The sequence below is a fragment of the Micromys minutus genome (genome assembly GCF_963924665.1).
Source record: "Micromys minutus genome assembly, chromosome: 8".
NCBI lineage: Eukaryota > Metazoa > Chordata > Mammalia > Rodentia > Muridae > Micromys > Micromys minutus.
Window position 1 is genome coordinate 12,111,462 of NC_137977.1, and position 13,238 is coordinate 12,124,699.

A 13,238-nucleotide genomic window follows, 5' to 3' on the forward strand; every position below is an offset into this window, starting at 1 on the left:
AGATTCAAATAGAGCATTAGCTAAAGAAATATACAAGTAGCCAATCACCTCATGAGAGACACTCAGCATCATTAGTCACTAGGAAACTTGCAATTAAAACCATAAGGAGAGATACCCACCCCACACCCACTACAATATGGGGCTATAATGTGAAAGATGGAAATGATAAATACTGGCAAAGACGCAGGAAAACTGGATCCCTCGCATACTGCTGGTGGGAATGTTAAATCATACAGCCGGTTTGGAAAACTATTTGGCAGTCCCCCAAGTGATTAAACATAGAGTTACCATATTATCCAACAATCCTGCTCCTATATATAAAATAACCAAGGGAATCGAAAACATATGTTCACACAAAAAACTTGTACATGAATGTTCACAGCAGCGTAATTCATAACAGCTGAAAACTAAAAGCGTCCCCCGTGTCTATCAACTGGTGAACAGAAAGGTCATGTAGACTGTGGGATATACGATGGGACAGTGTTCTGCCTTAATATGGAGTGTAATACTGGTCTGGTGTGGAGAAAGCTTGACTGCACCACGCCAGACACAAAAGGCTAAAGTCTAGAGATGTCTAGTCTACATGGGATGTCCAGAAAAGACAGACTTATAGAGACAGGATTGACAATTTCCAAGGGTTGGTGGGTCCGAGAAACAGGAGGACACATGACGGCCACAAAGTTTCTTTCTGAACTTGTGACAATGTTCTAGGCATGGATAGTGGTCATGGACACGGAACCTACGAGTTTAGTAAGTAACAGTGGGCTTTTAACTTTCTGGTATGTGATTAAACCATAATAAATACTTGTTATAGTTGATATAAAACATGGCTCTCAACCTTCTAAATGCTTCAAACCTTTAATACAGTCTCTCATGTGGCAGACCCCAACCAAAACATTATTTTGTTACTATTTCATAACTGTAATGAATTGTAATGTAGACATCTGATATTCAGGATATATGATATGTGATCCATGCCAAAGGAGTCTCACAGGTTGAGAAATATATATATATAATCAGTAAATACATCAAATCACTTGAATAATAAACATAAATATGAGGATATTTATACATATCTGGATACAGCCCAAAGCAGAATACAAAGATGATACACAGAGAGGAAGATTATAGTAGTTAAGACTCATTGAAGACAGATGGGACATTTTACATAGGCCTGTCTAATCAGAGTTTCATAAGGAAAGAAATGAGAGGCCATACCTGGTGATGGATAATGACTGGATAATGATTGTTTCTCAGAATAATTTAGTGCCCTCATGTGCGTGATGCTCTATATTGTATGTATACACACGTTTGTGGGTGTATCCATGCAAGTGTGCACATGTGGAGGCCAGAGACCCCCCACTGGGAGGTCTTCAATTGCTCGCTGTCTTATATTTCAAGACAGGGTGTCTCGTTGAACCTGGAGTTTGTGTTTTGAGAGATTAGCTGGCTAGTGAGCAAGCCTTCCAGATGCCCCTATTACCCCACACCTGAAATACTGGGGTCACAGTTGCACATAGCCAGATCCATCTCTCAGGGAGTCCCAGGGATATAGATTCAGGCCCTTGGGCTCCTCACTCTTGCATACCAAGCACATACTACCCACTAAGCCATCTCCTCAGAAGCCAGGCATATTTGTTTTTGAATTCAGGAAGCAGAATAAATCTCAGTAAGAATTTTAAAAGGGGGGGAGGAAAAAGAAACCTCTTGGGCCTACCAAACCCATCTCCGGAACACCAAAACTAAAGTGAAGCTCTTCAAAAAGACAGTGGTTGACTTGCAAGCAACAAGAAGGAACAAATTATTAACATCCCCTCCACAGTTTGAATAGATTTTGTGAATGGGGGTGGGGAAGCCAGTCCTCAAAGGTCATGGGCAGTGCATTAGCATATTAAGGAAGCCACAAATGATGTCACACACTGAGCAGCTTAAATAACAAGCATTTATTTTCTCACAATCTGGAAGCTGTAACAAGTTCAAGGTTTAGCAGAGATGATTTCTAGCAAGGGCTCTGCCTGTCCTGCAGACAGCTACCTTCTTACTGAGTCTCCCGATGGAGTGAGTGTGTGAGAGCCTTCCTGAGGTTTCACCATGTAACTTTAATTACTACATAAAGTCAAATTGGGGGCTAGGGTTTCAACATCTGGATTCTGAAATGTAATTCAGTTCAGTATGGTTCCATTTATTTGACATGCTCAAAAATACATCTTGTAAGGCAAATTAGTAGTTGCTAGGAGTGTGGGACAGTGGGGATTTAAATGTATTGTAACCAGCTTTGTGAAGTCTTTTTGTGGTGACGACACAGGTGAGTCTTGAAATCAGAGCTGCTTACAGGAGTCTGCCTGTGCGATGCATTGACAGAGAACAGTATGTGTGCATGTCAACAGTCATGTCATCTTTTACTGTATGCTAAAGAATGGGTGACCAATAGGAAAAGGTTGGGAAATCCTAAGAGGGCTCCCTGCAATGTTCTTGTAACTTGTGTGTATATAAATGTGTGAGTGAGGGTGAGTGAGCCCATCCCTGCCTTATTTCCTTGAGACGGGGTCTCTTCACCGACTCCGAAGCTCACAATTTAGTCTAGTCTGACTCACGAGCAAACTCCCAGATCTACCTTCCAGACAGTGGGGTTTCTACATTGGCATAATTCATGACTTTTTCACATGAGTGCTGGGCCTTTGGATTTGCTTGTATAAACAATCTCTCTAACCCTGAAACTTACTTTTAAATATGTAATTATTTCAAAATGGAAAAAAAATTAAGTAGTCAGAAACAAACAACAAAAAAAATCAATTTCTGGACAAAATTTGAAAGCTATTTGGTTGCTCAACAGTGGGAAAAATATTGGAAACATCTTCAATATGTCAAGGCAGTCATTAATTTGGATTGTGGTCTCATCAAACACTCCCAGGAGCTGAGATGAAATAAAGTCATATCCTGGCACATAGGACAGTAAAAAGCTGATAGAAGTTTCCACCACTAATACTGAAGGATTCAGGTAGACATGAATGCCTCACATACAGAAGAAATGATGGAGCAACAGTCAGCACATCTAAAGACAGTTGATTTTCTACCAGAGGACCAGTGAGGTGGCTTGGTGAGTAAAGGCACCTACTGCTAAGCCGGATGATCTGAGTTTAATCTCCAGGATCCACAACTTGGAAGGAAAGGAGTCCCGAAAATTGTCCTCTGACCTCCATGAAATGCTGTGTATCACACACACACACACACACACACACACACACACACACACACACACCACATACATATAACACATTAAATAAAATAAAAATTTTAAAACGGAGAGAAATTCTCCAGCCTAAACAGACATGGGACACATATTCTCTAAACTAATGTGTCAGAGAAAAGAAAATGATGGTGACAAAAAGCATATTTTTTATTATAGAAAAAGATAAAATAATGAAAATAACAACCTTACAATAAATAATAGAAACATGAACAGATACAATTCTTTGTTTATGTGAGTATTTTGTGTGTGCACATGTATATGCATGTTCATAAATGTGTGGACATGTGGAGGCCTACAGCTAATGCTGAGGTCTTCTTCATTGCAATCAAGTTTATTGATTGAGACACAGTTGCTCACTGAATCTGGAGCTCATCTATTCTGGTCTGCTTGCCCTGGGGATCTTTTTTCTCTGAGTCCTGAGTGCTAGCATTGTGGACAACTGCTACACTTGCCTGGCTTCCAGGACAGTGCTAGGGGGTCCCAACTCTGTCCTTCACAATTGCTTGGCTAGCACTTTATCTACTGGGTCATCTCTCCAGGCCCCAAATAAAATTCCCAGAGTAAATTCAGCTAAGGAAAAGTTTGTTGTAGAGATAAAAAGCAAAAATAAATAAATAAATAAAAATTAAAAAAAATCTATTTGTAGGGTTTAAGAAATGGCTCAGGAGTTGAGAGCACTGACTGTTCTTCCAGAGGTCCTGAGTTCAATTTCCAGCAACCACACTGTGGCTCACAACCATCTATAATGGGATCTGATGCCCTCTTCTGGTGTGTCTGAAGACAGCAACACTGTACTCATTCATAAAATTTTAAAAATGAAAAAAATCTATTTGTAGAGGAATTTGAATCCAACAACATCGCTGCTCTGGTGAGGGATCACATCCAAACGCCCAGGTCTGTGTGATCCAGCCGGAATACAGACATTTTAGTCCCTCTGACTGGGACAGAGACACATGCTTAGTATTCATCTTTACCATGAAGGTAAAGTTATTTTGTTGAAGAAAGAAACCATGTTTGAAAGTGATGTCTAATTGAGGGGCAGACAAAGTGATGAATCAGAGAAAGATTTGACAGAGGCAGGCTACAACCAACTCTCATAAGGGACAAGAAAGAGGGGCAACTTAAGAAAGCAGGAGAGAGAGAGAGAGAGAGAGAGAGAGAGAGAGAGAGAGAGAGAGAGAGAGAGAGAGAGAGGATGCAGTTTTACTGGGACAGTTTTACAGAAATAGGTCACAGATGAAAATAGAAGGAGCCAGAGAATGAGAAGGAGCCAGAGATTGCCGGAATTAGTTTGAGGCAAAGCAGAACAATTCTGTCAGATGCTGAGAGAAGCCATATTGAATCAGTCATCTTAGAAGGTTAGATTGTATGGAGGCTAATTTCCAGGCCTAGAAGGAAACACTGGGCTCAGCATGAGCCATGTATTCACACATTTTGGATATGGCTCACATCCCATACTTCATCTGAGGAAACAAAAATCTACATTTGCAGCTATTCAAATGTCACTTGCAGGGGACACACCTGAAACAGGAAATGAAGAAAGTTGAAGGGGCGAGTCGAGTTGAGCATCTGAAAGGCAAGCTGCCATTCAACAGTGGCGATCAGAAGGGAGGATAGCTAGCTGTATGGCTGCACATCCCCATCCTGCAGAGCTACTTCATTGCCCCTGCTGCTTCCCTGGGTATTTGCTTCCACCACGCAGAACCCCACTCCTCAACGCTGACTCTGTGGCTGGGAGAAGGACTCAGCAGACTCCTGGGGGATGCTACACACCAAGTAGGGGTTGCAAGTGCTGTATTTGATGTTAGCACCAGAAAAATACAGGTTGTACAAGATCAAAATAAAATTTAAAACGTGAAAGTTTCCAGGAGGCCTGTCAGAGCCGGGAGAAGATATTGGAGACACAGAAGTCCGAGAGGTCTTTGAAGAGACTGGCGTCAAGTCAGAATTCAGGTCCCTGTTGAGCCCTGGCACCTTCTGGATGTCAGGCATGTACTTGATCAGCCGCGTTCCTTCACCAACTTCTGCCAGCAGGAATTCTTGAAGTGTGAGTGGATTGATCTAGAAAACCTAGCCAGGACTAAGCACACGACCCCCATGACCAGCAGGATGTCTAGGCTACCGCTGTCCTGACACAGGGAAGGGTTTGACAAAATTGACCTCAGCATGGAGGAAATCCCGGCAGTGTACACAGGCCTGTTCTACGAACTTATCACAGGGAACTGCCGGTGAGTTACAAAGCCGCACTGGGAACAGACCGAATGACACATTTCACACCCGGCTCCAGTTTCTCACATACATGATTTCCAATGGTGGAAATTCATAAATGTACACATTTTTAAATCCTCTTTTCAAATAAAGGAAATACATGAAAAAAAAGTTGAAAATGAAGGCACAGGAGAAGTATCACATAGAAATGAGAAGTATCACTTTGTATCAACTGTTGAGGCCTGCTCCTTTTAACACAACTGTGGTCATTTTGTATTCAGTCTCCATTTTGCTTATAAGGTGAAATTAAATTCAGGTTCTCAGACGTTACTTCCCAGAAGTAATTATCCATAGCTGACATTGAAGAATGCTACTAATGAGCCAAAAGATTATGGTTGAATCACTTGCACTCTGCTATCTCAATGTTCTGGAATCCCCCTCATTAGCCAAAATCGTTGTACCCCTTCACTGCTTGCTTTTAAACTCTTGAACCTGATGTTTCATATAAAAAGTCTGCATTCAGGACAGGTGGGTACTACAATTAAGTTATTCCTTCCTGTGGTTCTGATAGATCAGTATCAGGGTGTGCGTTCAATAAACTATTCTTGCTTAAATGAGATCTGTGTTCCTACGGTCTGTGTGATGATTCCTGAAACCCTCTAACCCCATTGATTAAGAAAGCAGTCTCTAAGGGGAGGAGACAAGTGACCTCTGGGGTTACTCATTTTCTCATCATCCACTGAGAAAGTGTATGGTCCCATGGTTAGGATGGTAGTAGGGACAATGGATCTTTAAAGAAGGACAGGCTTGAGGGACACAGAGTCTCCCTAGTGCCTCGGATACTAACATTAATTTCATTTTCTCATGGCTGGGTGATTTTCTTACCAATCAGGAATCAGAAGCAACACTCCAGCATTGCCTTCTGGTTGTTAACTTTCTTCTCTGTAGTGAGAGATTTAGTGTGTGTGTGTGTGTGTGCGCACGTGCACATACATAAGAGTGTCACTAAGTGTGCCAGAGTGTGGTGTCTTAGTTAGGGTTTTACTGCTGTGAACAGACACCATGACCAAGGCAACTCTATAAGGACAGCATTTAATACTTGCTGGCTTACAGGTTCAGAGGTTCGGTCCCTTACCATCAAGGTAGCAGCATCAGGCAGGCATGGTGCAGAAGGAGCTGAGAGTTCTACATCTTTATCTGATGGCTTCTAGAAGACTGGCTTCCAAGCAGTAAGTACTGTAAGGCCTCTGACCCTGGTAGAGCCTTCTGAGGGTGGGGTTGGTCGAAACTGTTCGACTATTGCAGCTCATTCTTTTGCAAGGTGATGACTTAGCTTCATAACTATGAAATCACTATCTATTTTTAAAAATCCTCAAAGACTTTTCTGGAACTGGGTGGAGACAGAGCAGTTCTGCCTGTCAGAAGAGCAAGACCAGGAGAGCTATATATCGGACACTCGTCCTCAACACTGATAAATCATGCTGCAGGCAGAGGAAGACAATGTTAACAAATTCCATAGCTTAAAAGAAATATGCTCTTAGGGTGTGAGAACAGGAGAGCTGGTGCCACCCGACACTGGCTGCAACATGAGCAGCTGGCACCTCACCTGTGTAGCCCAGGTGCGCTGACCCTGCTCCTCACCTGAGCAGTCCTGGAGAGTTGGCCCAGGTGGTGTGAGTACCAGAGAGCTGTCAGACAGACTCAGCGACCACATCCAGGGCTTTGAATTTGTTCACTTCAACATCTACCCCACTGAACTGCTGCTGGAGCATGTATAGGGGCTGGTCCTCCAGAACCAAGGCTGCACAGATCTCCACAACAGGATGTGCAAGAGGAGTCCTCTAAGGATCCAGTGTTGATAGTGTAGCAGAAACCAGAGGCCTCAAACCAGACCAATGACTCGGTGCAATAAACATTTTCCAAGTAAAGGTGTTTGGGCCAAAGGGTGTACTGTGTGACACACTGTGACACCACAGTTTCCAAGGTGAGATTTTTGTTTGCCTGCTTGCTTGCTTGCTTGTTTATTTTCTTATGTGGGAGAGCTTGCAAAGGCAGAGGGCAGAAATGCAGGAACAGGGATATGAGGGGGATTCAGGTGCATGATGTGAAATTCACAGAAATCAATTAAAAAAATTTTAAGTATGTCCTTTTTAAGAAAACCTATGTTGTTTTTCCATATTTCAAAAAACTAATTTCTCTTGTACAAGATCTGGCTTGTTAGCCTTCCTTGAGGAAGGGGAAGTGTCTCATGAGGCTGTAGCTCTCCCTGAGGTTTATATTCGGCTAGTGGTTGTCTCCCTGGGGTTTGTACATAGTTATATGCAGGTGACGGGAGAGGGAAGATGGTTTCTTCAGTGGCAGAGTCGCCAGTGAAGTGTGCAAGGTCCTGTAGACAAACCTTCACCCTCATGAGAGCATCCCCAGTGAAACACACTGGGCCATAAAAAACCAAAAATGAAAAAACATGGAAATGTGGGGGAGGGGTGAGGCAAGAAGAGGAAGAGAATCAATCAGAGGGGGACAAGAGAGAGTAATGGGGTGAATGTGACCAGCATACATTATCTGCATGTATGAAAATGTCAAAACAAGAATCAGTACACCAATGTCTGTAGATTGTTCTTTAGTGGGTTGTTTTATTTCGTTGGAGACAGGGGTGTAGCGTGGGGAGTGATGGGCATTTGGAAGAACTGTTGGCACTTGACTCGTTTAGTTTGGAACCCTCTGAGATGCAGAGTTTCCATCGCATATAGCTTTTATTCTCACCCGTGCGGAAAGATTCTGTCGTGTGTTCTTATCTACTGTGGTGGCAGGAATCTGGTCTGAGGCCACATGCAGGACTGCCAGAAGGAAAAGGCAGAACTGCCCATACATGTTAGGACCCGAACGTAGAATGGAGAGCAAGGCTCAGGAAGCCAAACCAGCAGTACACTCATTGCAAATGAAAAGCATTTCCAAGAGAACATTTTCCAATTTCAACTACTGTAATCGTTCACTAAGTAAAGGACCTGCTGCGATGCACTTTGAGATAGATTTTTAAATTGTTTTAAAGTGAGAGTAATGAAGAAGAATTGGGGAAAGTAACTTTAAAATTACAAAAGAAACAGAGAGAGAGAGAGAGAGAGAGAGAGAGAGAGAGAGAGAAGGGGGCAGGGAGACTGGAGAGGTGGCTCAGTAGTCAAGGATGCTGAATGCTCTTCTAGAGGACCGGGGTTCAATTCCCAGCACCCACATGGCAGCTCCTTTAACTCCAGTTTCAGAGGATCTGACACCTTCACACAAACATACACACAGGCAAAAACCAGCACACATGAAATAAAAACAAATACATTATTTTTTAAAAACACACAAGAGACAAGAAATGGCTGTCTACATTTTCACAAAGTTGTGAAATATTGTTACCGGGAGATAGAAACATATCTCCCTGTAATGTCATAAACACATAATCTCACCAGACTCAAAATAAACAGCCAAATTCAATCAGACTTATCAAGACTTTATTATATAAGAAGCACTTACTCATCCATTCCTTGGGTAGGCTATTGGTGCACTCTTAGAGACTGGAATTCTGAAGAACAATTGTGCTCCTTCTGTATGCTCCTCGCATCTTAAGTACGAAGATACTAGAACTCGAGATGCCTGCTTCTCATATAACTACATTAAACGGAAGAGTGGTGCACTCCCACACTGTTATAAGATTTCCTTACTGGGTCTTTAAGGAAAACCATCAAAGAGCTTTCTGGAAACAGGAACATCTCATCTGCAGAGGGATGAGAATCACACTGGCTTTGTGTAGAAATACAATGGAGCAATGACTCAGAAGAGCTAATAGAAACTGGTTCGGGACATAGAGTTAGTTCCAAGTTGGGCCAAGTTATCAGTCTGCAAGTCAGATAGAATGGGCTCAATATTTAATTAAAAAGATCACATGCTCCATTTAAAATGAAATTTTAAACAGGTGAAGACAGAGAATCTAAGAAAGAATTGTTTCTCAGAACAGCAGCAGGAATAGCTTCAGGCTATTGCTGGGAACCAGAAGGGAAGCAATTTGTTCAAATCGAACAAGTAGTGAGAAGGCTTCCAGATGTGTGCATTTGCTAAGAAAGCAAAGACACAGGAGTTAAGCTGACAGCGGTGCACTGCAGCTCACATTTGTAATTCTGACCCTTGAGAGGCCAAGGCAGCAGGTTTCAAGAAAAATAATAGAAGAAAGCAATAAAAATAGTTATCAACCTATGCGAGGACGGAAATGATTATTTTCTTGTTAAGGAAAAAAATGAAAACAAAACAAAACAAAATAAAAAAGAACAACCAAAAACCCCTCCTTCAAATTAAAACTCTATGGCAGAGAGCACAGCTTACGTCAAACACATCAAGGGTGGCACGATCCCCAGTCACATGGATATGATATGTGACAAACTACTTGATCTTGGGTCTGGAAGATTTCCTTTGTGTCTGTGCGGAAGAGCAGTGAAGACCCTGCCCCATGACTGCTCTCTTATTAGGGCTGTGACCACTCTTTTGACTGACAGCTTGGCCATATCAAATGGCTAGGTACACCTCAGAGGGATTTTCTTTCCTAATTAAATCACTTGAAGTGGGAAGAGTCACCTTTAATCTGGGTCACATCTTCCTCTGGCAGCCTAGATGAAGGCCACTGAAGAAGGAAGCTGTCTCTTCCTTTGCTGGCTTGCTTTTGCTGGCAAACCCACTCCCTCACTGACATTAGGACCCAATTCTTGAGGATTCTGGCATATACTGAGAGCCAGCTGAGACATCTAGGCTTTTGGACTGAACAACTTCTGGATTATTGAACCTTCTGTTAGTAGATACCTATTGTTGGACTAGTTGGACTATAACCTACAAGCTGTTATAATAAATCATATTTATATGTTGTATGGTATATGGTTTATATACATAAAGTTTAGTGAGTTTTTCTTTGGGAGCAAGCCAGCATGCAGGAATTGCCTCTGTATTGGTTCCTGCCTTCAGGTTCCTGCCCTGTTTGAGTTCCTGTCCTGATTTCCTTTGATGATGAACAGTAATTCGTAAGCCAAATAAACAGTTTCTTTCCCAAGTTTCATTCCATCACAGTTTTGCATTACAGCAATAGAAACCCTAACTAAGACAATGTGGTACAAGGAATGTATAACTGGGGTAGATAGAAGTCAGCAGAATTCTCACATTGTTCTCTGACCTGTGGAATGAGGGCAATAATGGTTGGAATGGAAGTTTTATAATACCCCTGATTTAACCACAGAAACTGCCACCCCTGGGAACTTAGTGAAAGATGCAGGGTGGTGGTTCCCAGCACATGTCCCTTTAACTCTCCTATCTGACCATCGCACAAGGCAGGTGGCTCATGAAAAATGACAGTTGACTGTTGAAAACTCAATCAGATAGTGACTCCAATTACAGCTGCTGTACCAGATGTGGTGTTCTTCTCTGAGCAGATGAACACATCCCCTAGACCACCAGGAGCAATTTGCTTTGCAGTCTTACAGTTTTACCTCAAGTATATATCAGCTCTCCAGCCCTGTGTCAGGACTTCGTTCGAAGGGGTCTTACTCATCTGTGTCTTTCACAGAACACCACACTGGCTCACTCTATTGATGATGTGATTGGACCAAGTGAGCAAGAGGGAACGAACACTTTGGACTTGTTGGTAACGCAGATGCACAGCAGAGGATGGGAAATAAATCCAACCAAAACTCAAGGACCTATTTCAGTGAAATTCTTAGGAGTCCAATGGTGTGGGGCATGCAGAGATATTCCTCCTCTGGTGAAGGATGGTTCTTTGCACCGAGTCATCTGGAATTGTCCAGGGCAGAGAGGTCAGGAAGTACACTGAACATGGCCAGTAGACTAGACATGGCCAGGCCTCTCTGCAAGAGAGACAAGAATAGCAGGGGAGAGAAAACAGAGAGGGCACACTGCAACTGGCCAGCGCAGGAGCAGGGAAGAAGAGCAGGTTAAGAGAAGAGATATGTTCTAACTGGGCTGCCTTTTCTGCCCTCAGTGGGAGAGGAATCGCCTAGCCTCGAAGAGACTTAAAGTGCCAGGGTAGTGGGGAAGGGGGTACCAGGAGGACCCCCACCTGCTCAGAGAAAAAGGGAATGGGGACAGGGGAAGGCTTATGGGAGGGGGACGGTGAGTGGGATGTGAAGTAAGTATAATAGTAAATAAATAAATAAATAAATCCAAAAATAAACAACACAGCAAAATGAAGGGTGAGTAGCTGCGGGGGAGGGAAGGACCAGGAGACTGGTGTTGGGCCTCTGACATTGTGAGTAGGGGCTGAGGGAGCTGGAATTCTCTCTTGAACCTTGATATGCTGATCGCAGTCATGGGTATATGTTAATTGGAGAGTCATTTGTCCCTTTTGCAGGAGGTAAGGGAAAGGATTCCTTTTGATAGTCCAAACGGGCTTCACAAGTTCCTGGGGAATGCTGACTTTTATCTAAGTGCCAGAAACTGTTTGATAGTCCAGTTTGAGCTTGTTTGTGGATATTTAGACTGTCCTTTGGTGTTTAGAGTATTAGAGTTTCCTTTGGATCCAACACTGTTACACTTCTTCCATACTGGGATTACAGGTGTGGGCCGCTCCATGCACTGTTGTAAAATAGACACTCTGCTAAGCCAAACCACCAGCACCACAGCATCACCTTTTTTTTTTTCTTTTTGAGCTAGGGTCTTTCTCAATAGCACTGAAAGGCCTGGAGCTCATTATGCAGAGCAGGCTGGCCTCGAATTAGTGGAGCTCCACCCACCCCACCACCGTCTCCAGATTGCTAAAATTAAGGGTGTGTGTCACAACATGCCCAGCCTATCCTCATTTTTAATCATGAAAACCCGAGATACTATTTAAATGCTGAATGATTTCAGGTTGTTAAATAAGCCAGCATAAGAAATACCAATCATTTAACTCCAGCAGTTTGAGGCGGTGCATGGAGGGTGGTACGTGAGTTCAATTCCTTACCTTTCACAAGTGGGTTTCGAGAGACATTTGCGTGGGTCACTGTGGTTCATAGTTCATTGCTGTCTTTCTGAAATATATACCACATCTAAGGTATCTGTTGTGTGGCATGGCATATACAATGTCATTCCTAACTGCTGACTTTAGATTTGGACACATGAGTTATGTTGAATGTGGAGGGGAAGGGACAATGGACAATAACTGAACAGAAGCTTTAAAAATGTCCCTGGTTCACTCTCTGGAACTATGGCTCTCAGTTAGGGGAACACTATGCTCTCTGAGAAATGGCCACTCCCTTAGTCCAAGACCCAAAGTGAGAAGGCACACAGTTATGCCCAACCAAGTCTTGAATTTTAAAATTCTATTTTCTACATGTTAACATCCTCGTTAGTACAGCTCAATCTGAAAACGTCTGACCACAGGCATGCTCATTATTTCCCTCTGGGACTGTTGAAGGCAGAGGGAAAAATTACATTTATTTTGAATACAGACCATTAAAAGTATTCACCTCATGTGGTCTTAAGGGTTTATGGCCAAAACTTTTCTCCTCTTCAAGTGAAATTCTAGCATCCATTCCTTTTCATAAGGAAAAAGGCTAAACTGAACAAAGCCAGAAATACATCTTTGTAACAATGCACTTACAAAACAATTTCAGAGGGCCAGGCATACTAGGTGTGACATGAAAGTGTACTCACTGGTTATCACATAGAAAATAAACGGATGCCTAGAAAAAGGAGGGAGACGAAGGCAACTGACTAGGGATCTTAGGATTTGAGGGACAACCAGTTGTCTGAAAGTTTCTTTTTG

General features: G+C 42.7%; 1 pseudogene across 1 annotated transcript; it reads left to right on the plus strand.

Annotated features, from left to right (window-relative positions):
• The first annotated feature begins 156 nt into the window (after positions 1-156).
• Positions 157-5,553, plus strand: LOC308423747 (nucleoside diphosphate-linked moiety X motif 6-like; annotated as a pseudogene). Its single transcript has 2 exons — positions 157-239; positions 4,827-5,553. The product of its transcript is annotated as a nucleoside diphosphate-linked moiety X motif 6-like (transcript).
• Positions 5,554-13,238: the final 7,685 nt, after the last annotated feature.